The sequence below is a fragment of the Myxine glutinosa genome, chromosome 8 (genome assembly GCF_964187855.1).
Source record: "Myxine glutinosa chromosome 8, kmMyxGlut1.1, whole genome shotgun sequence".
NCBI classification, from domain to species: domain Eukaryota; kingdom Metazoa; phylum Chordata; class Myxini; order Myxiniformes; family Myxinidae; genus Myxine; species Myxine glutinosa.
In genome coordinates, this window is record NC_136268.1 from 36,183,629 (window position 1) to 36,210,927 (window position 27,299).

Here is a 27,299-nt window from a genome sequence, read left to right on the forward strand (position 1 = left end):
CGGGCAATCAAATTTGTATATACTATTTTAGCAGAAATCGATGTTTCGGCCATTTTCCAAGATGGCCGCCATCAAATCTTATATTGACGATATCTCCAGTTCTAGTGAACATAGAATCATTATTTTGATGTCTAGCCCCAGGTTATCGAGGTCAAGGAAGCATATGAGCGCACTATTATTAGTGTTGGACCAAAGCTATATACTGAAACAGGACACATTCAAGGTGGTTGCTCACAAAATAGCTCTAAATATCGGCTAACTGCAGCTAAAATGATATCTACAGACACTTACACATGGACCCTTGTGCCACACAGCTCATCTATCTATAATTCCACTAATCTCTGTGTGTATGTTTGTTTGTACGTTTGTTTGTTTGTTTGTATGTCTGTGACCGCTGTTTCTCGACAACTACCGGTCCGATATACTTGAAACTTGCCAGGTATATTGCTGGGGACCCGAGGATGTGCCTTTTCAAGGTTTCATATTAATCGGACAATTACTTACCGAGCTATGTCCAAAAAACGATTCAACCAATCAGAGAGCAGCGAGCTATCGCGTGTGCCGAACGTGGCGGACACACTCTGCCTCGGATGGCACATTTGAGAGCGTATTCATTTATTTCACGTTTGCAAACTATGTTGCCGTTAAACTATGTTTTAAAACTAATAAAAACTAATTTGCGATTCATCGTAACTGCGATATACGACCTTCCGGACAGTGAGGACTGCACTTCCGGCATCCAATCACAGAACGCGTTATTGCGTAGGCGTGGCCGATGTGAGAGCGAGCTGATGCTGAGCCCAGCGCGTGCGCCATTACGGTACGTAATTCGATTTCTTCCGGAGAAAATAATAATTTCTCGATTTCTTATGCGCATTATTTCTCCCAATTCAGTCAGAGCGAAGGGCGGAAGCGAAGAGCGTTGTTTTTTTTGTTTACGGGCGTACAGGCGGGGTAGAGCGTACGGGTAGCGTTTTTTTTTTTTTTTTTGGCACATTTGAGAGCGTATTCATTTATTTCACGTTGGCAAACTATGTTGCCGCTATGTTGGCGTTAAACTATGTTTTAAAACTAATTAAAACTAATTTGCGATTCTTTCGCTTTCCTGCGCATTTGTGCACGCTATGGCGATTTCTTTACCAAACTCCGCTAGCCGTTAGCTTTGGACCAAACCATTTCATGTAAATAGAGGGGGGGGATTGTCACCGTACTCGCAAGCCGTTAGCTTTGGACCAAACCATTGCATGTAAATAGAGGGGGGGGGGGGGGGGATATACTTTTAGATATATATATAGTACGGGCATGCCCTAGTATAATAAACAACACGATTACAAGGCAATACAACTTTACTTTTGATCTTCATTGATTAATACGATTACATGCAGTGAACAATCACATATGAACGTTTAACTATATACAGGTAGCACAGTCATGACGTCTTTTACGATATGCAGGCTCGACGGTAAGTTGAATAATGTCGTTAACACATTACACATTGTCATTAAAGCAACCGTCCTGGTCAGTTTCTTGCCGACATACACATGCAGCTGTGCAGCCAAGTTTTGCTTTACGGCAGCTACAGCGCATGGTACGACACCGTGACCTGCAACTGCAAGAAACAAGTTCAAGACACGACTCAGGAATTGGATGGAGTGTCATCAGCACTGGTTGCAAATTGGTAGCGACCCTTTTCCATCCCAACTCCGTGACATTCGGCAGGTTCGGAAGTGGGCAGTGTGCCTCCTTCCATATCAGAGATTGGTAATGCACACGCTGGATGTGGAATTTGAGAGCATCGCTCGTGGGTGGCATCGCTTCTGGTTTGCAGGCCTTCTCAAACATGACCCGACGAACGCTATCTGTTGTCTCCAGATTGTTCATCCCGTAGATTTTGCAGACAAATATTTCTGTCGATTTTGACACTTCAGGGGTCAAATTCCCTACTCCCAAACCCACAAGAAGGTGGTGATACTCAAGGAAGACTTTCCATGCTGAACGTTTCGTGTGTCCACAGATGTGCGATGTCGTGTCCGATCCCGTAAGAGCGTGAAATGGCAGAAGTGATTGGACTGAATTTGATGGCAAGTTGTGATATAATGGACCTATGGGTATGTACTTTCTCTTCTGGGCAGTACCAGCCATCATCCATAGATTTCTGCAACTGACACGCGGAAAATGTGCCACCAACAACAGCATGACATCAGTGTCTCTCGCACATACAACTACAGTGTCCAGCCGACTATCTATGACATGTAGAATTATGCGTGTGTCCGCTTCTTCGTGTGTTGCTTTTAGTGGAGTGAGGTCAGTATTGCCACGTGATGACCTGATTTCACGCTCATCGTCAAACCCCCCTGCAACCACAATCTCTGTATCACCAGGAGCATGTGCCAGAAGTTCTTCCGAGAGGAAGCGAGCAAGGGCTGCCTTGTTTTCTGGAAGGGCAATGAAGTTTATCCAGGAGTTAGGCAGTGGCACCTCCCGTCCTTCTACAATACGACGTATTGGACGACTTGTCTTTGTTCGTTTGGTTCTTGTTCCTGCTTTGATCGACTCATCTCGGTATCTGTCAAATACAACGTCTATGCGAAGATATTGCATTCCTGACTGGAAGATTGATCTTGTGAAAACGTCTGCCAAGTCTCCAAATGTCTTGGCAGCAACCGGTTTCCCAATGGCCACGACTCGAGCCTGTCCATCTATAACAAGACAAGCTGATTTCCCGTGCAGATCGAGCGTAGCAGGACATGGAACATCTGCTGTCAACATATCAGCCAGCAACGATTTGTTTCCTGTCCTTAAATTGCCATTGAGCTCTGCCAGCGAGACTGGTACTCGAAGAAGTTCGTGGTTCAACACGTTGTCCAAGTTGATCGTGCGGCCAGATGCATATGCCGTTACCAAACGTTGGAGGAAGTTTTGATCAGCTTTCAGAACAGTGCGTTTGTTCTTTTCGGCACTGTGTTGTACTACCTTATAAAGATCGTCGAATGTTGGAGCATTGTTCTTCTTGATGGTGTCATACAATGAGTGCTGAGGCACTGAGGTTTCTGCGTCTCCAACAAGTCTATCCTCCACAAATTCAGTCCTTAGCTGTCTTAGCCTATCCTAAGTCTATCCTTAGCAAAAGAAAGAGAGGTTGCATGTCACCGTCCCGGTAAATAAACCGTCCTTAACTAGACATGATAACAACCTTAACTAGAAAATACAGTTGACAGTGATCTGAAAGCAATGTAATGCCAATCAAGGTAAAACGGCAATAAAAGCCAATATGGTGTATGAAACATCTTCCATTGAAAGCCTGCAATTCAGCTTGGTATCCTATCTTTTCGTGGTCAGCACGCTCACATACAGCTAATAAGCATAGATACCAAGTGCTACTATGACATTCCTATTTTTAAAAGAAAATTAGAAATGTCAATATCGCGTATACTTTTTTTGACGGCCATTTTGTTTTTTGGCTGATTTAAGCCCTAAATATGTAATATTCAGCTTGGTATTATTTTTTATCGTGATCAGCACCCTCATATACAGCTAATAAGCATGGATACCAAGTATTACTACGACATTCCACTTTTCTGAAGAAAAAAAACAAATATCGCATAAACTTTTTTGGCGGCCATTTTGTTTTTTGCTGATTTAGGCCCTAAATATGCACATTTCAGCTTGGTATCCGTTTTTTTCGTGATCAGCACCCTCATATCCACCTAAAACGCCTGGATACCAACTTTTACTCAGAAATGCCTCTGCCAAAAAAAAATCAGAAATTTAGCCTAGTCTACCATGAGTACCACAATAAGAAACGTTTTCATACAACAAGAAAAGCATGAGAAAAGTTTTTCAAGCCACAAGAAAAGCTTTTTCATGCTTTTCTTATTTCAAGAAAACTTCTTTATTCCAAGGAAATTACTTTGGAAATTATTATTGACAGGGCATGGAGGTGTTTCTGGAAGGTGAATGTCTGAACTGCTTTATTACCCTGCGCTCGCGAAGCGAAATGTGGGGTTAAGCATTCAGTTGCGTACGTACGTACGTGTGCCGTGTGTCTGCATTTAAAAAATTCATTTTCTCGGCAACCGTTGGTCCGATTGACATGAAATTTTCACCATAGAAGCGCCTCCTCCTGTAGAATATTTTAATGATTATTATGACGTCATAGGTCACATGGTACAGGCGCCATCTTGGAAAAAACTTCGCACCTCTGTATCTCTGAAACCACTCCATGGAAAAAAATTGAGACCTGGCTCATTGTCAACTACTCTCATGGGGAATAAGATATGTTAATGACGATGTCATCGGTGCCTTCGTTATGACGTCATAATTCGACAAGTACAACACTTATCCGATCATTATTTAAAAAAATTCAGCAACTGTTGGTCTGATGGACACGAAGTTTTCACCATAGGAGCACCTCCTCCGTTAGAATATTTTAATGATAATCATGATGTCATAGGTCATGTGATACAGGCGCCATCTTGAAAAAACCGAAAAATGTTGCACCTCTATATCTCCAAAACCGCTGCATGGAAAAATTTGAAACTTGGCTCATTGTGAAGAACTCCATATGGGGAATAGGCGTTACCTATGACGTCATTGGTGCCATAATTATGACGTCATAATTCGACAGGGACAACGCTTCGTCTGATCAGTTTGAAATGTATTGAGCGTGATCTATGCAACAATTATATTAGAGAATATAATTATATTAGAGAATATAATTGAATATAAATTTATGATGTCATCGCTCACGTGGTGTGGCAGCCATATTGGATCAAAGAAAAAAATGTTGAAAAACAGAAGAGTTGGCTCACAACAAGTCGACTGCGCAGGGTAAGTTTTCTATGAATACCATCTAGTCTGATTGAAAATGCATTTATCCTAATTACACTCCTAAACGTTCTAACGAGTTTAACCCGAGGAGCACAATACAGATTATTATATATGCCTTAATATAAATTGCTGCTTGCAGTAAAATTGAAAAGCATTGCGAGTCATTTTTAAAGCAACGCTATCAATCAAACAACAACAAAAAAAAAAACACCTTTAGAGGCCATTTTTTCCCCACAAAGCGGGGGTTGGCCTTTTTCGGTGACCGTGGTTGTTGTTGTTTTTTGGTCCCCTTTTTGAAGCAATGTTTTACGGCCGGATGCCCTTCCTGACGCCAACCCTTTTTGCCACCTTTAACGACAAACAGGGAATTACCAGTGAACTGGTACTCAATTAGCCGACCTCGGAAAATTCAGCGATCGACCGGGATTCGAACCCAGGATCCTAGGTATCCTAAGCCGGCACCCCAGCCGCAAGCCCAACACCAGGGTAAATCATGCTATCAATCAAACAGATCGATGAAAACCCTTGAATAACCCTAGAGCAATGCTTTTAAATGAATGGCTGGCAAAAAATTCCACTTTGCTCCATATCGACTACCATGCAAAAGACATCATGGCTAAGCCTGAAAAATTCATGGCATGAAAAATAATTCCACAATTTTAATTCACCTGACAGCAAATTGATCTCCTGTTTTATTTCTTTCCAATCGAATTTAAACACCCTTGGGTTCATTACTTAACTATTTCCTGAGTGTTCCTGCAGCAATGGAGCCAAAATGCACTGTGCTAAGATATGCAATAACATGAACAAGAAAGAGTAATCAGAGATTGCACATCCTTGCCAGGACGTGTTTGTGTGGTATTTATTAGCTGCTGGGTTTGTGTGGTTTATTGACGACGTAGGATTTATGTTCAATCCTATATGGCTGCCGAACCACGTGACCGGTGACGTCACAAATTTCATTCCCCCATACAATTTTTGTGTCGATCACACTCAAGAAATTACAAACTGATCGGATCAAGGATTCTAATTGTCTAATTATGATGTCATAATGAAGGCACTGATGACATCATTGTATGAAGTTATGTCCTTCCACATGGGGGAGTACTTGACAATGAGCCATGTTGCAATTTTTTTCATGGAGCAGGTTCGGATATAGAGGTGCAAAAGTTTTCGGTTTTTAACAAAATGGCGCCCGTACCACGTGACCCATGACGTCATAATTATTATTTTTCAAATTCTACAGGACGTGGCAAGCCTATGGTGAAAATTTTGTGTCAATCAGACCAACGGATGTGGAGGAAAGCATCCTCATGTTCTGTGTGGACAAACAAACAGATAGACAGAATTTTGAACTGAACTGAACCCACTGAGAATGATTCTGAACCCATACTTCATGCGCTTCATCTGCAGGGTGTGAACATTTCTTCTGGAGCAGTCGTGGGAATCGAATCCACGCTATAGTAAGGGACAATGCAACAAAAGGCCTTACCCACTCCACCAACAAGGCCATGGACAGACAACACTGATTTCCCTATGGAGTTCTAGGTGATGCATTCAAATTCACCCATCCTGAACACAGACGTTTAATACCTGAGTAATTTGAAATGTTCACCGATCCTTCGTGCTGTGACTTTGTGATAAGCTCACATGTAAGACTGAATCATTTTTCTGTAGATTAAACAAATGGTCATCTTACAAAAAGGACATTTTAATTGGGGGAAATTTTCAGACATGTTTTTTTACCTCTGCCAATGAAGGTGGATCGAGGTTAAATTTTAAAATTTCAATTTTCAATTGAATTGAAAATTCTCATCATATGTCGGTCGATCATTTGTTACTTGGCAAAAAAATTTTTTTTTTTTTAAAGTATGTTGATCACTCCGGTTCGTGTGTTTGTCTGTCCGCTCACTTATACTTGTCTACAGGTCACAATTTGAAACCGATCTTCACGAAACTTCACCAAATGGTAGAGTTCTTGGAATGACAAAATCCTTTATATTTTTGAGGTCAAAAGGTCAACATAGGCCAATGTTGGCCAAAAGGCCAACATAGGCCAAAAGGTCAAACTACCCTCGCTAATTTCACCCCAGATCCACTTTTTTGAAATACCAACTTCTTTCCTGGAAGTCCTTGCAGTGTCCTTGTGTTTTATACTTCTCCCCCCCACCCTTCCCACGCTTCCTCCCCCCAAGCCCTCTCCCTCCCACAGATCTCCCGATGTCCCTACTCTCAAATGTTGTGTTTGTGTGCTTCCCCTTTTCTCCCCATCTTGTCTACCACTCCCCTTATTATATGTTTTGTGTGTCTGTTTGATTTTTTTGTGTGATAAATGTTAGCTCTTTCACGAGCCTCGATCCTGCATACAACAACAACAACAACAACAACAACAAAAAGGTCAACCACTTTTCTCCTAATTTCTAAAATCCTCAATTTTAATCCGATTGACTTGAAATTTGAATACGATTTACATATCGGCTAACTGAAATCAACCACCAACTATTTCTTGAGATCAGCATATATCATAAGGTCAACATAGGCCAAAGGTCAATTACTTTTTTTGGAATTTCTAAAATCCTCAATTTGCATCCGATTGACTTGGAATTTGAATGGAATTTTCAAATCAGCAAACTGAATTCAACCACGGACTATTTTTGAGATCAACATCGGCCAAAGGTCAACATAGGCCATCAAATGTTGATCAAAGGTCAACATCGGCCAAAGGTCAACATAGGCCATCAAATGTTGATCAAAGGTCAACATAGGCCAAAGGTCAACGACTTTTTTTTAATTTCTAAAATCCTCAATTTTCATCCGATTGACTTGAAATTTGAATTGGATTTTTAAATCAGCTAACTGAATCCAACCACCAATTATTTGTGAGGTTAAAAGGATGCTCTATTGCTCTACTGAGTGCCATTGTACTTTGTTCTGTTTTGCCAAGTCTTGCTCTATGAGTGATTTTTCATTTGTTTGTTTGTCTGTCTGTGAGCACGATAACTCACGAACGCTTTCAGCTATCTTCATCAAACTTTACCAGAGGAAGGACAAAAGTGAGGCTGCCAATGTTTTTTTGACTATATAGGTCTAAGGTCAAATGTAAAGGTTCTCTCGTTTGTCCAGGCAAGATATCCGCCATCCTTTGAGCTAGGAAGCTGAAATTTGTGCACAATAGTGAATAAGTGCTTTGGCCAAAACAGTATTTTTTTAATTAATCAATTAATTTATTAATCACTTAATTATTATCTATTTATTAAGTACTTATTTATTTTCTTTGTATGGGCAATATCTTAAGTACCTTTTGAGCTCGGAAGATGAGCAAATTGAGATATTTGGAGATGACAGTGACCAAGTGATTTGGCTGTAAATGGTATTTTTGATTTATTGATTAATCAATTAATCGATTAATTATTTGATTATTCGATTAATTACTTAATTTTCAAAAATTACAGATTCGGATGAAATAGTGGTGGTTTAGGTATGCTATTAGCCAATTGATTAAGAAATTAATTATTTTACGATTATTATTTATTTAGTTTAATTGCACAATTGATCAATCAATTATTATAAATTGATTCTCTCGATTTTTATCATACCTGTCAGGCTACCTTACACCTTCTTGTCTATTTGTCTGTGAACAGGATATCTCAAAAGGTTGTGGATGGATTCGGACGAAATTTGGTGGACATATTGGGGTTGAGACAAGGAGGAATTGTTTCAGTTTTGGTGAAGATTAGAATCCGGATACGATAATTAAATAAAAACTTTAAAGTGATTCTTCACCATTGAGTGATAATGGCAGAACGATATGTAGCACAATATCTCAAAAAGTTGTGGACGACTTATTACAAAACTTGGTGGATGAGTTGGGCAGGTGACAAGAACAAGCCGATTAGATTTTGATTCAAGTCCGAATCCAGATCCGAACTGTTGGTGGGATACAAAACGTAAAGTGTTCAGCCTGGCGGGGGTACGCTCTCCAGTGAGTGCCGTTCTAGTTTGGTCGTGTGCACGTTTAGTAAGAAATCAAACCGCTTAAAATTACTTACACAGCTGGTTGAAGTTAGTTTGACTCAACTTTCATTTTGTGGAAGGTGGCTGAATTGCCTCTGAAGTTTGATCGATATTGTGTTTGCAAAGTTTGTCTTATTAGGTGGAAGATTTGAAACACCGATGCAATATGTATTGCTTGTAGCTCTTGTCCCTTTGGAGGTGGATTTTGGGATGAAACAAATAATATATTTCCTGGACGTGTCAACAGTGAAACAAATTTTAGTCGCATTTCAACGACAATATATAGTATAGCATCATGAAACAACACAAATCATGTGCCATATATTACTTTCTCATAGGTGATGGAAATATTTAGCCCATCCCTTGCGCAGCAGGAGACAGGGTTTTGCAATCACTTTTGTGTGTGTGTGTGTGTGTGTGTGTGTGTGTGTGTGCGTGTTTTGTTTGTAGAGGATAGTTAGGTGGAGTTGAGCAAGTAATTTATTGGTACTACCAGGTGCTTTGCAACAGACGGTATATGGATTCACAGTTTGAGCAGCAATGGAAGTGGACGGTAGAGGAGGTTGCGAAAACTCCAGCTCCACTCCATCAACACTTGGTATCATCTCTTTCAACAAAATGTGCAAATTGGTTGAGCTCTGAGAAGTAAAGAAACGTTTATTAATTATATTTTTGAAATTAGAGGAGGGTCAGAAAAAAAATGATTAGTAATTAAAACAAAAAAACATTGTTAATAATTAATTAATTAGTAAGGTGCGATTGCTTACAGCAAAGACAAGTTGAAAGCCCTCTTCATAGTATGAGCAGGCACTAATCAGGAGCAATGCTTTACCACGGGTAGTTTGTCGTGCATCAGGTAAACAACAACACAAGGCTATCTTGACAAACTATCTCTTGTGCACAAAATGGCTGCTGATCTCATAAGGAGGCCAGAAATAAGAGCATGTTTATGGCAATGATTATAAATTATGTGCAAACAGAAATGCTGCAAAACAAATTCTGCAGTAATGCAAATGAAATGTTCTATTTTTCCTGTTCAGTGCTGGAGTTGTGATTAATTTTCCTGGGCAAAATTGTTTTGAATGATCACCATGGTTCTATTTATAACAAGTAATTTCATCATAAATTTGGGTTGTGGAGTTTTATTTCCCTGAAGAGCAATAACTCTTCCATGCAGGTATAGCTCAAGGCCTTGCCACATTTCATACATAATAAAGCTTTCCACAAGGTGCAGCTGAGAACTTCATCAATGAAACAGTTGTGCATGCACAAGAAACACTATAAGACAATTCAAATACGAAATGTATCAAAATTATAGTCAATGTAACTAAACAAACATAATTGTCTTGTAAAACAATTAACATGGACATGCAGTCATTTCAGGATTTAAAGCTCATTGAAGAGCCAGCACATTGTATGACTTACAGCACTAGGATACATCAGTGTAATTCCACAAGACCTATCTTGGGGAGCTGAATGGAGGAGCTAAGTTGGCTTATGGAGGAGCTAATAGACAGAAGGCAACAGGTACCAGCTCTTCCACGAGCCTTGACTGTATATACCAAAATAAACCAAAAACAAGAAGGCATCTGAAAATGCAAAGCCCATCCGCATCTGCTATGTATTCGGACTTCTTCTTATGTATGCTAAACATGACAAAAACTGCTCAAAAATACCAAAAAAATTATGATTTTTAAGTGACCCTTTATAAATGAACGACATGAAAATTTTGTTCAAATTTCAAGTCAATCGAATTAAAATTGACGATTTTATGCAACCTTGACCTTTGACCTTTTGATCTAAAACGACAATCAGCTTCTGCCTTTTGATTGGTGAATCAAGTTAGTGAACCAATTTGCAAATTCTTAAAATTTCAGGTCAATTGGATGAAAATTCATGATTTTATGTGATGTTGACCTTTGACCTTTTGACCAAATTATTAATTTGTCTTCTCCATATTCTCATTATAAAAGTTTGTTGAAAATTTGATGACAAAAGCTCAAATGACAAATCAAAAAGGCAAAAAAAAAAAAGACAAATGACAAAAGGTGGAAAAAAAAAGATGACAAAAAGGCTCTAATGACAAGAAGATGGCAATAAAAAAAGTTGGCAATTGGCAGAAAGGCTCAAATTACAAAAATGTGGCAAAAAAGATAAATGACAAAAAGTCTCAAATGGCAAAAAATATGGCAAAAAAAGATGACAAATGACAAAAAGGATCCAATGACAAAAAATATGGCAAAAAGGCTCTAATGACAAGAATATGGCAAAAAGATGACAAATGACAAAAAGGATCCAATGACAAAAAATATGGCAAAAAGGCTAGTAGTGTATATATGTTGCTTCTGGGACACTCTCATTTTCCCATTGACTTACATGTTAATTTTTCCCCTCCCTCATTGCCCCTAAACACCTCTATTTCTCTCACCCTGTTCTTTACGAACCTTCTAACCTTTTGACATGTTATCCTTATTCATTAGACCACTTAAACAATGGTCCTTCTGTGTGAACCTGTGATCCTTCTGACCTTATGGACCTTTTAACCTTTTACTCTTAATATCATCTGGTGAATCATCTTTGGCCCACTCAAACAACGACCCTACAAATATTTGTTTATGCGTGGGAAATAATTTAATTCTCTTGCCACTCTCTTCACCATCTAATATATTAACAAAAAAGATGTTTGAGTTTGGTTCTTTATTAAGATATTTTAACTGAGCTAAGATAAAATGGTAAACCTCCCTCAATGTTCTTGTTTGAGCGCCTCCAGTGCCACACACTTTTTGGTAGGCTCTGCCCACTTTTTGTTAAGCTCCGTCCACTTTTTGGTAAGCCACGCCCACTTTTTGTTAAGCCACGCCCACCTTTTTACTAAGCCCCGCCCACTTTTTTACTAAGCCCCGTCCACTTTTGTTAAGCTCCGCCTACTTCTGCTAAACCCCACCCACTTTATAAACTCTTCAGCATTGTATCATTTCCAGGTAATACATTACATCATTTTCAGGGAATTTCCATCACATCATTTCCAGTTAAGACACGCCCAGGGAATTTCCACAGGAAATGACACACCCAGTCCTTATAAAAGGCACCGACCACACAGGCTTTTTCAAACACGCTTTCTGCTTCACTTGAGAATGGACTACTATGCCGAAATGGAATGGGATAACTTTGCTATTCCTTGGAGTCCTACTACCTGTGTAGAACTCAACCTTCAGATTGATGAACTGGACTCGAACCTCTTATCAATGGAGGTAAGTTTGTTTATTTATTTATTTATTTATTTATTTAATTATTTATTTAATTATTTATTTTAATTTTTTTTTTTAGATGAGACTCGTGTAAGAGTTAACAAAGTTTATTTTAATATTCATAGAGCTTGATTTATACAAATAAAAAATATTGTATTAAATTAATATTGTTATTTTCTTTCACAGGAAATTGTATCTGAGATACGAAATGAAAATTCTGCTTTTAACACAACTTGGGATGAAGTTATTTTTTTGTTTGAAGACATTTTGAACAACCAAGACCCCCAGAACGAGTTCTACCTTGATGACCCAGCCAAAGAGTTATACCTTGGAGATCCACAAAATCCTGAAAAAGAGTTTTACCATGATGATACTTGTTGTGAGTTATCAAAACAAAACCCACTGAACAAGTTCTACCTTGATGAGCCAGAATACAAGTCATACATTGGAGACCCACAAATTTCTGAAAATTGGGAAAGGGGAGTTCTCCCTGATGGTCCGCAGTTATACTATGTGAGACACATCATAGAAACCCTAAAAAATTGTGAAATGGGAATTCTCCCTGATGGTCCGCAGTTATACTATGTGAGACACATCATAGAAACCCTAAAAAATTGGGCAAGGAGAGTTCTCCCTGATGGTCCGCAGTTATACTATGTGAGACACATCATAGAAACCCTAAAAAATTGGGCAAGGAGAGTTCTCCCTGATGGTCCGCAGTTATACTATGTGAGACACATCATAGAAACCCTAAAAAATTGGGCAAGGAGAGTTCTCCCTGATGGTCCGCAGTTATACTATGTGAGACACATCATAGAAACCCTAAAAAATTGGGAAAGGGAGGTTTTCCCTGATGGTCCGCAGTTATACTATGTGAGACTTATCACGGAAACCCCCAATATTTCTGAAAATTGTGGTTCTACCTTGGGGACTTGGAAAGATGGTTATATTTTTGGAGACTCGGAATGGGGGTTTTGTTTTGATGACTCGGAATGTGATACCTATCTTGGAGGCTCAACAGGAATGTGGTTATACCTTGGGAACTTGGAAAGTTGGTTTTATTTTGGAGACTCTACCTGTGGGGTTCCTCTTGGAGACTCTTTGGATTCTAAAGCAATGAACAATGTTCATTATTTAATGACGCTTGATTTAAGCAATATCAAGAAAGTTCGAGGAAGAAAATGCTGGAAAATTCTTTCTTCCCATTTCTACTTCTTCAAACTTGAAAGCCTTGAAAGACAGAATTGGAGGGAAGAGGAAAAAAAAGAAATACGTATTTAAAAAAAGAAGAAAAGAAAGATTATGTTAGGGTTTGGGTGGGATTTTGAATGTGAGGGTTAGGGATGGGGTTGGGTTAGGGATGGGGTTGGGTTAGGGTTGGGATTTTGAATGTGAGGGTTAGGGTTGGGGTTGGGTTAGGGATGGGATTGGGTTAGGGTTGGGATTTTGAATGTGAGGGTTAGGGATGGGTTGGGTTAGGGATGGGGTTGGGTTAGGGTTGGGTTAGGGATGGGGTTGGGTTAGGGATGGGATTGGGTTAGGGTGGGATTTTGAATGTGAGGGTTAGGGATGGGGTTGGGTTAGGGATGGGGTTGGGTTAGGGTTGGGATTTTGAATGTGAGGGTTAGGGTTGGGGTTGGGTTAGGGATGGGATTGGGTTAGGGTTGGGATTTTGAATGTGAGGGTTAGGGATGGGTTGGGTTAGGGATGGGGTTGGGTTAGGGTTGGGTTAGGGATGGGGTTGGGTTAGGGATGGGATTGGGTATGGGATTGGGTTGGGTTAGGGATGGGGTTGGGTTAGGGATGGGGTTGGGTTAGGGATGGGTTGGGTTAGGGATGGGATTGGGTTAGGGATGGGTTTGGGTTAGGGATGGGTTTGGGTTAGGGATGGGGTTGGGTTAGGGATGGGGTTGGGTTAGGGTTTGTATATTATTATGACTCACTCACACATACACACACACACAAAAGTTAAGCCCCAACTGGAAAGTTGAGGGATTCTGTGTTTGGGGTTCACAGATTTAAAAACGTATCCCCATTATACACACACAAAAGTTAAGCCCCAACTGAAACGTTGGGGGATTCTGTGTTTGGGGTTCACAGATTTAAAAACGTATCCCCATTATACACACACAAAAGTTAAGCCCCAACTAAAAAGTTGTGGGATTCTGTGTGTGGGGTTCACAGATTTAAAAACGTATCCCCATTATACACACACAAAAGTTAAGCCCCAACTAAAAAGTTGTGGGATTCTGTGTTTGGGGTTCACAGATTTAAAAACGTATCCCCATTACATTTTATTTATTTATTTATTATTTTCAAGGGTATTATCTGCTTACTTGTGTTTTTTGTAATTCTTGCGAGTAAAATGAACCCAAGATTTCTTCTCCATTTAAATCATATAATTTGTAGGTCCAAGGGACTGTATCCATTACATCAATGATTTTAAATAATTCATTAGTCCATCTCTTTGTATAACCTTTCTCAAAATGGCTTTTCCATTTGTATATTCTTACAATATCACCAACTTTGAACTTGGGCTTTCTCAAATTAATCTCCTTTTCATATTCTAATTTTGTAAATGTTTCTGATGGTTTTGATTTTGTTGATGAATGAACTGTATTATTGTAATTATCTACAATATCCTGAATTAAATACACCCATTTTTGAGAACCGAGTTGTGTGAATTTTTTATATAATTTCTCTTTTAAAGTACGATTAAAACGCTCAATAACAACTGCCTTTCCTTCATTAAAGGTGCTGTATAATTTAATACCCTTCCCCTTAAGAAATTTCATGAATATTTTGTTATAGAACTCTGTTCCCTCATCAGTCCATAACTTCTTTGGTTTCCTTTTATCCCGATCAAATATTAGCTTAAAGGCTAACATTAAAGTATCACCCCTTTTATTTTTTAAAGGGACAACCCAGGCAAATCTACTCCTCAAATCAATAACGGTTAAAGCATACCTGTATCCCCTGTCATTATTCAATTCAATTAAATCAGCGGACCATATGTGGTCGGTGTATTTAGAATAAACCTTCCTTCTTTTAAACTTTGTGATTATAGGTTTGTGTAATTCTTCAGCCAAAAGCTCCTCAGTCTTGATGACATCATTAGAGCCTAATAGTTTTTTGAGGAATAACCAAGACCAAGTTTCAATTTAGCATTTATCAAATTTCTCACAATAAACCTATCAACTTTCTCTCTCAACGTTGGATTTTGTATCAAAGACAAATTATACAACATTTCGCTGTCGGCTTTATGTTTTTCAGTCAACGTAGTGGTATCCCCATAAGCAATATCATGCTTCATACACACTTCGTCAACCCTATTTGTAGGTTTAGACCAAGGTTTAGGATTGTCAGCCTCATCTAATCTTTCATCCAAGTTTGTTCCTGGACCACAGAAAGAATACCCTGGAAGGTGTAATTCCCCTGGAATTCCAGTTGTTGTAAATTTACTTCCTGACAGAAACTTTTGTATGTCTCCTCCTCTTTTAGGAGAGATGAATTGGCACTTTTTAGAGCCACATACTTGACATATTCCTTTTTGATAAACTCTATTATTTTTAGCTTTAACATAAGAGATATTTTTAGATTTAGTTTTCTTTTTACATTTGAGACAATAACTCATATTTATTTATCAGAAAAATTCCGACAGAGTATCAAAACCTTTTTGGTTTTCAACATATACATTTCAATCTTTATTTTTAAAACATAAAGAATCCTAAGGAATGCCTTCACTCTCTCCTCCATTTATTTACAAATAAAAACTAACTAAAGTCAATGACACCAACATCATCAATCACATAATCTTTTCCTTCTTCTTCTTCTTCACCACTTTCTCGTTTAAATCTCCTCCCTGAAATTGAAGACATTGACGTTGTTATTTTTGAAACCATTATCTTCATAAGAGTTGTTAATTCTTTAATTTCCTCTTCGGTGCGTTGAGATTGATTTATTTGCTGTAATACACTCAATCTTTTACGAATCTCACTGATTTCCATCTTTTTATATTTTTCCTCCCTCTCTCTTTGCTCCCTTTCCTCCCTCTCCTCCTTCTCCTTTTTCTCCCTCTCCTCCTCCTTTTTCTCCCTTTCCTCCTTCTCCTTTTTCTCTCTTTCCTCCTTCTCTTCTTTAACTCCTTCCTCATTTATCTTAGCAATTTTTGATATCAATATTTTCACAGCATTCATTCTTTCTTTATTTTCCTCTTTGGTGAGTTGAGATTGATCTTCTTGCTGTAATACATCCACTCTTTTTTGAATCGCTCTGATTTCCATCTCCCTCTCCTCCCTCTCTCTTTGTTCCCTCTCCTCCTTCTCTCTTTTCTCTCTTTTCTCCTTCTCTTCTTCAACTCCTTCCTCATCCCTTGCTACCCTTGAGTTTAAACCCCAAAGAATATTATACATATACTCATCTGGATTTTGAGATATTCTTGTATCTATAATTATTTTTCTTATAATAGGATACCAATAAGATTTGTTGACGATTTCTAAAAGAGTTTTATATTTCATAACTTTGAGAAGTTCATTTTTATTTAATACTTTAAACAAGTCTCTATTTGTGGGTTTAACAATATCAGTATAAGGCCAGTTTTTTATGACAAAATTCCCATGTATATGCTCCAAATCATAAGGTATGTAATACCGAGCACCCTTTTCTTGTAGGTATCCTTGAATACAAAAATTATAATTCTCTTGTAGTCTTCTTCCTGCCATTTATGTATCAGAAATATATGTGAGATTAATATTATGACAGGTAATACCACCCCATCTTCCCACTACCAAATTGGTTTGTATTCCTTGGCTTTCTATCCTTATCTCATGACCTTCCTTCTTTGTCATGCTAACCATCGCTATACTATCATATATTTTTCTTTTCTTAAAACCATGTATTTGTTGTTTATTAATTGTACTTCCACATAAATCCTTATCCTCACCAAGTGGATAATATTCTTCTTTACGAGACTGATTAAAATCATGTAGGTCTTCTATGTTTATTGAAAAAGACCAATTATACCCTAAATCAGGCATATCATACCCCCATTTATTAATTCGCATATTAACTATATGTCCTTCTTTATAAAATTCAATTGTAAGCAGGTAGTTAAATTCAATGAGGAAAGGTGTATGGTCAGTATAACCAGGTGTTGTGGTTGTAAATTTTACTTGTTTAACAAAACGTGCTGTTTTCTTTAAAAATATATATTGTGATAAATCACTAAATCTAATTAAGTCATTTGCATCTGTAGGGTTTGGATAATTGATTAATTTATAAGTATTCTTCATATTAATATTTTTACTTACACTATATTTTTGTCGTTCAGCCTGTGCCTTTGTATAATAATTTGATAAATCAATATCCTGAGAGGATTTTCCAAAGATAGAACCATCTTTTCCAACATAAGTCATTTATATTAGATTTAAAATGATATCATAAAAATTTTCATTATTGTTGAGTTGAAATAATACATATAAACATAATTGACCACAACATTTAGAATTAATTTCTTCAACTTGAAATGTTTGATAAACACCATTCTGTAAGAATTGTATTACTTCAACAGGTGGTGGCATACCATAACTATCAAAATAATATTTATCCTGACTATTATGAATACAAACCCAATGAGAACCATTCTGTGTGTCTAAATTCATAATAATATTCTTTGTATTCTTATTTATATGTATTAATTCATCTCTCATACAAATAACCACATTATCAATTTTTAGTGTTTTACAATACTTAGCTAGTTCTATATTTGACGTTGTATTCTTTCCAAATTGTTTAAACCATTTATCCATTTATTTATGAGAAAGATACAATCCATTACCCCGTTTAGTTAGTTTAACACCCGCTTGAGCGATAGAGGAAAGCATATCTCCAACCAACAATCTAGCTTTATCAGGTAGACTTTCAAGTTTTTGAGCAAAATCTACAATTACACCACTTCCACTAATTTGTTTCTCCAACTCCTTGTTATGTCTTTCCAATTATTTTTGAGCTTTTAGTTGTGCCTTCCTTTCGTTAGCAGTTTTTACCGCTGCTGAAATACCACCAGTCAATGCTCCCGCCGCACTTAAACCAGCAAATAAAGGAATTAGAAACGGGAGAAATCCTCCTCTTGACTCGTCTATTGAATATTTCTTTAACATAGGTTTCGTCATTTTAATTTTAAGTGATCCAACATCATTTAGTGTTTTTACTTGTGTGTGTGTGAGTAAAACATCAATTCTTACAGCTCCTTTTCTTTGAATTGTATTAACATTAATAATACAAGGCTTTTGATTTTGAATACAAGATGTTAATTTATTAAGATTGATTTGATTAACATATACCCCAACCATTTATTTATGAGAAAAAACCTATGTGATATTAATCATAACACCATTATCTGTATTAATCTGTAATTCTGTTTCCTCCAAAAGCAAACAATATGCATTAACCTCTTCACTCTCCCCTCTTTCAATGTATAGAGAAGTATCCACTCGATTAGACTTTATAGTTTCCTTTTGAGAACTCAGGTCAATTGCGTAGATTGTATAAAGTTTTTGAAACGCAACCATATCCAAAATAGGATCATTATTACCATTACTTTCACACACCTTTTGGTAGGACTTGTAGGCTTCCGCATAATCATTTTTTTCCCAATCAATTTCCAATCTATCTCGCGGATAAAATGTGCCATCAAGAGAAACCCGAAGTTGTTTCACCTTAGCATTATCACTCAGGGCATTATTCTTATTAGTACCGTCCTCTCCATCTGGTTTTTTAAAAATGAGCCAGAGGTATCGTGGCTTTCCTTGAAGAACACCCAAATTCCAAGTGTAGGTAGTGTGTTCCAGTTTAACGTGTTGACATCTTCTTTTAAGGTATGATACATTTAGCGGTTTCTTTGAGTTAAGTCTTCTATTTAACATCTCTTCCGTTTTAAGATTAGGAGTATATTCACTGATATACCAACACAAATCATTAATAACAAATTTATTATTTTCTCCAAAAGCATTTTCAACCCCAAAAAGCAATCTATTTACATTATCATTCCTTTGTAGTTGAAATCTAATTTTAAGCCCATACAAAACTTTATCATAATCACAAAATCCAAATATACCTTTCAGAGGTACTGCTACGGTAAAACTATTCTCAGCTTTTGCGTCATCATTATACATTGACTTCCTTTGACTATAACCAGGGTCTGCGTTTGTACCCGTTGACATATCAGGAATAAAACCTTCAACAGCTCCCTTACCCATTCTATCGCTAAACGAATATAGTGTAAATTTCATCATTTCAGATGTAGCAGAGACATAATCAACCGCTTAAACCTCTTGTGTTCCAATATACAGGCGGACACTGTCAAACATTTTCCAGAAGAAATCATTTACGAGTGTAGCATTAGTATTATTCGCAGCCTTAGTGAATTTAAATTTACACAGCAAGAAACTATCAGCTATATTCAAGTAAGTTTGTTGATTATTTATTTCAAAACTTTTTGTTCCGTTTGAATTCCAGTCTGTTCCTGTTATAGCATTTACCTTAAAATAGTCTTCCTTTTTCGTGGAGTTTGAAATGATAATTGTATCATCCAAATCATAGATACTATCAATCGCTTCCATACTTGTATTTATATAGTATTAAAATCGTTGAAACCCTGACCCAAGTATTTTAATGATTTTTTGTCGTTCTTGTGAAGATAGTTGAGTTTTACCTTTTTTTATTTCTTTGATTGCTTGTAATTTATGAGACTCCTTTTGAGCATCTTTTATACTCTTTATAGCACCCGCAACTGAACCCACGGCAGAAGCAGTTGAACCAATTAGGTCTTTATGTTTAAGGATGGTTGAACCAATACCCATTAGAGTATCAATTATCCCATCTCCTTTATTTCGAAATTGATGACCTACACCTCGTTGTCTCTTTGGTTTATAGTATCCTCTACCCACATACCTTGTATAGTATGGTGAAAGGTACATGCCCTCCCCTGTAATTATTTTATATTTTCCCAACTCGTGTTTTCTCACAATAACCATTATTTATTTATTGAAAAACTTCACCTAGGTGAATTCTGATGGATATAATTTCATCATTAAAGGATATCATACGATTATCTTGGTCGGTTATCCTAAAATTTACTCTGTATATGGTTTTTCCTGACACAGGTAAATAGACAAGATTTTTTGGTTCCATATTAAATTTATAACTAATCGGGGTTGAGTATGCACTGAATGAAAATATTGTATTTGTTCTTATTCCATCGTTATAAGCACCATCAATCAAATCACAATGAATTAATACTGAATTTATACCGGAGGATATTTGGATAACATTATCACTGTAAAACGTCCCGTTATTTTCAATCTTTTTTGAAGAGAAACCCAATAGCTCTCTAAACCCAATCGGGGATCTCGCGAGATCTCGGAGACGGTGGGAGGGATTTTCGAAGCTCCACACGGTCTCCACGTTTTTCGAAGTTAAGTCTGTTCACAATTGTATTTTGTCGAAACTGTATTTATCTTTCGGTGTGTGAAGTTATTGTGTGCAACTTTGGTTGTTTCTCGGTGTTTATCTTTCATAAATTGATCGTCTGTTTGCCGTGTCGCGAGCAAGGCCTTTGCCGCGTCGCGAACGATTTGAAATCGAAGTTAAGTGATTGTTCCCATTTGTATTTTCGTTAAAACTGTATTTATTTATGGTGTTCTACGTATATTGTGTCCCGACGAAGATTTTTCGGTGCAAATCTTTCATACCTGTATTGAAAATCGTGTTAATTCGTGTCGTGTCTTGAGGCCTTGTACAGTGTGCACTGTACAACCTTGAGGCTTTGTTTTTCTCTCAGCGGTCCGTCGTTTTGTGATCCAATAACTTTCGTTCTCTGTATTCCCAGTCTTTTCACCCATAGCCTACTTCGTTGTGTAAATCTCAACTCAAAAAAATAATAATAATTTCCTTCTCTGTTCTCATTCGTTTATTCATTCTTATTCGTTCGTTCGTTCTTCGACCACGTGTTTCTCCCCCATTTCCCCAGATAGTTTTCACTCATTAACCTTCAATGTTTACACTTTCCCCTCAAGTTATGTATTCCGTCATATTTTATAACACCTTTTTCTTCTTCTTCTTTAAAAGGCTGCTTTCGACTTGCTCACCAAATCAATTCATCCCAAAAAAAATATCCATCTCCTATAGTGCCTTCTTTCTACATTCCCTAAACTCTCCTGCACTCCATCCTCCATGCAGCGTCCTTAAACGTATTTTTAACTCGAAGGTCACAAGAAACTCATTTTGCAATAAATGTTCGTTTCCCATAAATCGTACACTTTCAAAAATCCAATCTCACCCCTCCCCTCCAAATCTTCCCTATAACCCCTCCCCTCCAAATCTTCCCCATCACCCCTCCCCTCCAAATCTTCCCCATCACCCATCCCTTTCAAATCTCCCCCCTTGCCCCCTCCCTCCTAAACTACCCCCTCACTCCTCCCCGCCAAGACGCCCCCTCGCCCCTCCCCTCCTAGACTCCTGCCTCACCCCTCCCCTCCAAATCTCCCCCATATCCCATCCCTTTCAAATCCCTCCCCTTGTCCCTTCCCTCCCAAACTCCCCCCTCACCCCTCCCCTTCAAATCTCCCCACCCTCATTGCTTCTCAATTTCCCCCCTCTCACTCCCCCTCCTCAAAGCGTGCTCCCCGCTTCTTCCCCCTTCAAACTCTCACCTCCATCTCCCCCAACCTTCTGCCTCGCTCTTCCCCCTCCTCAAATAACACCTCATTGTGGCTCACCCAATCACCATCAAACCTTTTGTCCGCCCCATCCTTCCCTTTCTCCGAGCTATTCTGAAATCTCTGACACACCTTCAACAGCTCTCCCTACCTCTTCCACCTCTTCCACATCTTACCCTACCCCTCCTCCCCCCTGTTCTGTATCTGATGCTCCCCCTTCCTCTTCATTAACGGTATGGACCTCAAACATCCGGGGCCTTCGTTCAAACTTAACTGATCTCTCCATACAGGTTGCTTCTGTCAAACCAGACGTGATCTGCTTAACAGAAACTTTCCTCCTTTATGATGTCTCTGATTCCATAGTATCTCTCCCGGGCTACTCCCTCCTCCGGTATGATAGACCTGAGCCTCGTCCTGGAGGCGGGGTTGCTATCTTTATCAAAAACTCTCGCGGAGGTCTCGCGAGATCTCGGAGACGGTGGGAGGGATTTTCGAAGCTCCACACGGTCTCCACGTTTTTCGAAGTTGAGTCTGTTCACAATTGTATTTTGTCGAATCTGTATTTATCTTTCGGTGTGTGAAGTTATTGTGTGCAACTTTGGTTGTTTCTCGGTGTTTATCTTTCATAAATTGATCGTCTGTTTGCCGTGTCGTGTCTTGAGGCCTTGTACAGTGTGCACTGTACAACCTTGAGGCTTTGTTTTTCTCTCAGCGGTCCGTCGTTTGTGATCCAATAACTTTCGTTCTCTGTATTCCCAGTCTTTTCACCCAGAGCCTACTTCCTTGTGTAAATCTCAACTCAAAAAAAAAAAAAAAAAAAAAAAAAAAAAAATCCCTTCTCTGTTCTCATTCGTTTATTCATTCTTATTCGTTCGTTCGTTCTTCGACCACGTGTTTCTCCCCCATTTCCCCAGATAGTTTTCACTCATTAACCTTCAATGTTTACACTTTCCCCTCAAGTTATGTATTCCGTCATATTTTATAACACCTTTTTCTTCTTCTTCTTTAAAAGGCTGCTTTCGACTTGCTCACCAAATCAATTCATCCCAAAAAAAATATCCATCTCCTATAGTGCCTTTTTTCTACATTCCCTAAACTCTCCTGCACTCCATCCTCCATCCAGCGTCCTTAAACGTATTTTTAACTCGAAGGTCACAAGAAACTCATTTTGCAATAAATGTTCGTTTCCCATAAATCGTACACTTTCAAAAATCCAATCTCACCCCTCCCCTCCAAATCTTCCCCATAACCCCTCCCCTCCAAATCTTCCCCATCAGCCCTCCCCTCCAAATCTTCCCCATCACCCATCCCTTTCAAATCTCCCCCCTTGCCCCCTCCCTCCTAAACTACCCCTCACCCCTCCCCGCCAAGACGCCCCCTCGCCCCTCCCCTCCTAGACTCCTGCCTCACCCCTCCCCTCCAAATCTTCCCCATATCCCATCCCTTTCAAATCCCTCTCCTTGTCCCTTCCCTCCCAAACTTCCCCCTCACCCCTCCCCTTCAAATCTCCCCACCCTCATTGCTTCTCAATTTCCCCCCTCTCACTCCCCCTCCTCAAAGCGTGCTCCCCGCTTCTTCCCCCTTCAAACTCTCACCTCCATCTCCCCCAACCTTCTGCCTCGCTCTTCCCCCTCCTCAAATAACACCTCATTGTGGCTCACCCAATCACCATCAAACCTTTTGTCCGCCCCATCCTTCCCCTTCTCCGAGCTATTCTGAAATCTCTGACACACCTTCAACAGCTCTCCCTATCTCTTCCACCTCTTCCACATCTTACCCTACCCCTCCTCCCCCCTGTTCTGTATCTGATGCTCCCCCTTCCTCTTCATTAACGGTGTGGACCTCAAACATCCGGGGCCTTCGTTCAAACTTAACTGATCTCTCCATACAGGTTGCTTCTGTCAAACCAGACGTGATCTGCTTAACAGAAACTTTCCTCCTTTATGATGTCTCTGATTCCATAGTATCTCTCCCGGGCTACTCCCTCCTCCGGTATGATAGACCTGAGCCTCGTCCTGGAGGCGGGGTTGCTATCTTTATCAAAAACTCTCTTCCTCACTCACCCTGCACTGCACTCTCTCCACCTCACCCCCAGGAATACCTCTGGCTACGGCTTCCCCTTCGCTCCCACCTCTTGTTCATATGTGTGTTGTACCGTCCACCAAACAGTGATGACTCCATCTACATCTCGCTGTCTGATGATATGGACCAACTTCTATCTACTCATCCCAACTCTCTCTTCCTCATACGTGGTGATTTCAACTGTCATCATGCCAGTTGGCTGGGTGTGGGTACCTCTCTCACCAGCCATGGCTCCTCAGCAAAGGACTTCTGCGACTCACTGGGACTGACACAATCTGTCAATTTCCCGACCCGGATCTCAGTCAACGGAACATCTTCTCTTCTGGACTTGGTTATGACTAACTTCCCTGAAAATGTCTGATGCTCTTCTTCTGCTCCGATCGGATCATCTGATCATGTCCTTGTTAAAGTGGACATCTCTCTGACCATCCTCAGGGAGCCTGCTCAGCGTCGACGTGTCTGGCATTTCACTCAGGCCAACTGGCACGGTCTTCAAGCAGCCATCAATCATCTGGACTGGTCTCCCATCTCTACCACCTCTGACATCAACTCATCCTGGGAATTCTTCCAAAGTAAATTGCTCTCTCTCATGCACAGATTTATCCCATCTCGTCTTCAGTTGTCATACCCTTCCTCCCGTCCATGGTACACGGAATCTTGTGGTGAGGCTGTTGCCCAGAAACAACTTGCCTTCGTCTCCTGGAAAGCAAATCCAACGGAAGGAAATCTCATTTCCTTTCACAAAGCCCGAAACAAGTGTGTGTCCACCCTCAGGAGAGCCAGGAAACAATATCTCTCCGTTCTCAAGACCGAACTCTCTTATCTGTCTCCCTCTTCCAAATCCTGGTGGCGTCTGGTCAAATCCGTTTCTGGTGTTTGTTCCCCCTCCATCCCCTCCCTTACCTCAAACGGCTACACAGCTGACTCCGCACGTGAAAAAGCTGAATGCCTCAACTCTGTGTTTGCCTCTAAATCTTGTGTCCCAAACCCATCCCTCTCTGTACCCACCATACCCAGTCGTACCCTGCTGCTCCTGGACTCCGTGTCCTTTCCTCCTGACAAGGTGGAAAAGTTTCTGTCAACCCTCGACTCTGATTCTGCAACTGGACCCGACGGCATCAGCCCACGGGTCCTAAAATCCTGCTCTGCTGCTCTATCTCACCCTCTCTCTGTTCTCTTCACCCTCTCTTTTGCTCAAGGTCAACTGCCATCTGCTTGGAAATCAGCCAACATCACCGCTTTGCACAAAAAAGGTGCAAAAACAGATCCTAGCAACTACAGACCAATCAGCCTTCTCCCAATTATCAGCAAAGTCATGGAATCCATCATTGCTTCGGATATGAAATCTTTCCTCTTCTCCAATGGCTTGATCTCTGATCATCAATTTGGTTTCAGACCAGGTCACTCTACTCTGGACATGCTGCTTCTGCTGTCTCAACAATGGATGGAGGTCATCAATGCCAAACAGGAAATTAGAGCTGTCTCCCTCGACATATCACGTGCCTTCGACACGGTCTGGCACCCCGCTCTGCTCACCAAACTCTCCTCCTTTGGTATCCATGGAAATCTCCACGCATGGCTGGCGGACTTCCTCTCTAGTCGTCGTCAACGTGTGGCCCTGAATGGGTTTCTCTCATCTCCCCTTCCTGTTCAGGCTGGAGTTCCCCAAGGCAGTGTTCTGGGCCCCGTGCTTTTTCTGGTCTTCATCAATGATCTCTCTGACTCTCTCGAAAATCCTCTCTATCTCTTTGCTGATGACTCCACTCTCTGCCGCTCCATTCCTCTTCCCTCAGATCGGCAGTCTGCTGCCTCCTCACTCTCTGAAGACCTGGACAAAATCACAGACTGGTCAAACAAGTGGAACATGTCTTTCAATCCTGACAAATCTCACACTCTTACTATGTCTCTCCGAAAAGATCGACTGGACAACCCTCCCATCTACTTTCTCAACAATCCTCTCCAAGAAGTTCTGTCGTTCAAGATTTTGGGTCTCACTATCTGCCATGATCTTTCTTGGGAAAACCACATTTCCAAGCTGGCCTCCAAAGCCAGTCGCCGACTGGGCATCCTCCGTCGTGCGAAGTCCTTCCTCGGCACACCTGAGCTCCTCACCACATACAAGGCTTTCATCCGCAGCTCAATGGAATACTGTTCTCCCCTATGGGCCGGTGCTCCTGCCTCACCCCTAGCTCGGCTTCACGCTGTTGAAACCAAAGCTTTCAGAATTATTGGAATCTCCCGCAATGAAGCTATCTCTGAGGGCCTTTCACTCACTCACCGCAGGCAGGTAGGTGGTCTTTCTGTCTTCTACCGACTCCTCTCCGGCCTTGCACCCCCAGCTCTCTCTGTGCTCTGTCCCCCAAATATTCCTACAGGTCGCACAAGATCTGCCAGCAACCCTCTGATGGTTAAACTGCCGAAATCTCGGCTCTCTGCTCACCTTCACTCTTTCATTCCTCTTTTCTCCCGCCTCTGGAACAAACTCCCTCACTCCCTTCAATCCCACTCCTCCCTCCAGGTCTTTAAAACAGCTGTTCACCACCATCTCTTATCTTCCCCCATCCAAAACCTTGATCTTTTCTACCCCCGCTAATTCACCCCAGATCCACCTTGTTTGAAATTCCAACTTCTTTCCTGGAAGTCCTGGCAGTGTCCATATGTTTTATACCTCTCCCACCGCCCCCTTCCCATGCCCCCCCCCCCCCCAAAGCCCTCGCCCTCTCTCAGATCTCTCGATGTCTTCATGTCTCTCGGTCCCTGCTCTCAAATGTTGTGTTTGTGTCCTTCCCCCTCTCTCCCCATCTTGTCTACCGCTCCCGATGTTATATGTTTTATGTGTCGGTTTGTCTTTCTGTGTGATTAATGTTCGCTCTTTCACGAGCCTCGATCTTGTATACAAAAAAAAAACAAAAAAAAAACGACTTTTCAATCGTGAAATCAACTTTATAATTATTTTTAAGTTTAATAGTTGATTTTGAAGTGTGTTTTTGAATATCTATTACAATATTTTTTGGTTCATCACCTTTTTCTTTCATAAGGCGAGAGACTTCTGAAGATATTTGAGAAATCTCGTAAGCTCCAGGTGAAACGGTTATAGTTTTATATCCACTTCCTGGATTATAACTAAACTTGTTGTTTTTCTCTGTGATATTAAACAAGGTATTATAAGTTTCCATCGACAATAAAGATGCCTCATATGAGGTAAGGGGGTCAAGTTGTAGTGGGTAAGGGAATGAAGCTGTGTAATCGCTCGTTGTGAAATTAAAACTAAGAATTGTGCTTCTCATCTTATTTAATATCTAATAAAATATCTTTGTATTGACATTTATTAATTATTTTCATATTCATCAACTGATCTAAAATGGCTGAGGATTCATTAAAACAATTGTTGTTTCCAGCCTTCTTACTA

At 39.9% G+C, this 27,299-nt stretch overlaps 1 protein-coding gene across 2 annotated transcripts in view; it reads right to left on the bottom strand.

The window, feature by feature from the left end:
* Positions 1–27,299, bottom strand: part of LOC137415684 (uncharacterized) — a 403,425-nt gene that overhangs the window by 158,929 nt on the left and 217,197 nt on the right. For both annotated transcript variants that reach the window (XM_078783187.1, XM_078783188.1), the window contains exon 3: positions 9,338–9,482. The gene's annotated coding sequence lies outside the window, so the exon portion shown is untranslated. The remainder of the gene's footprint in view (positions 1–9,337; positions 9,483–27,299) is intronic.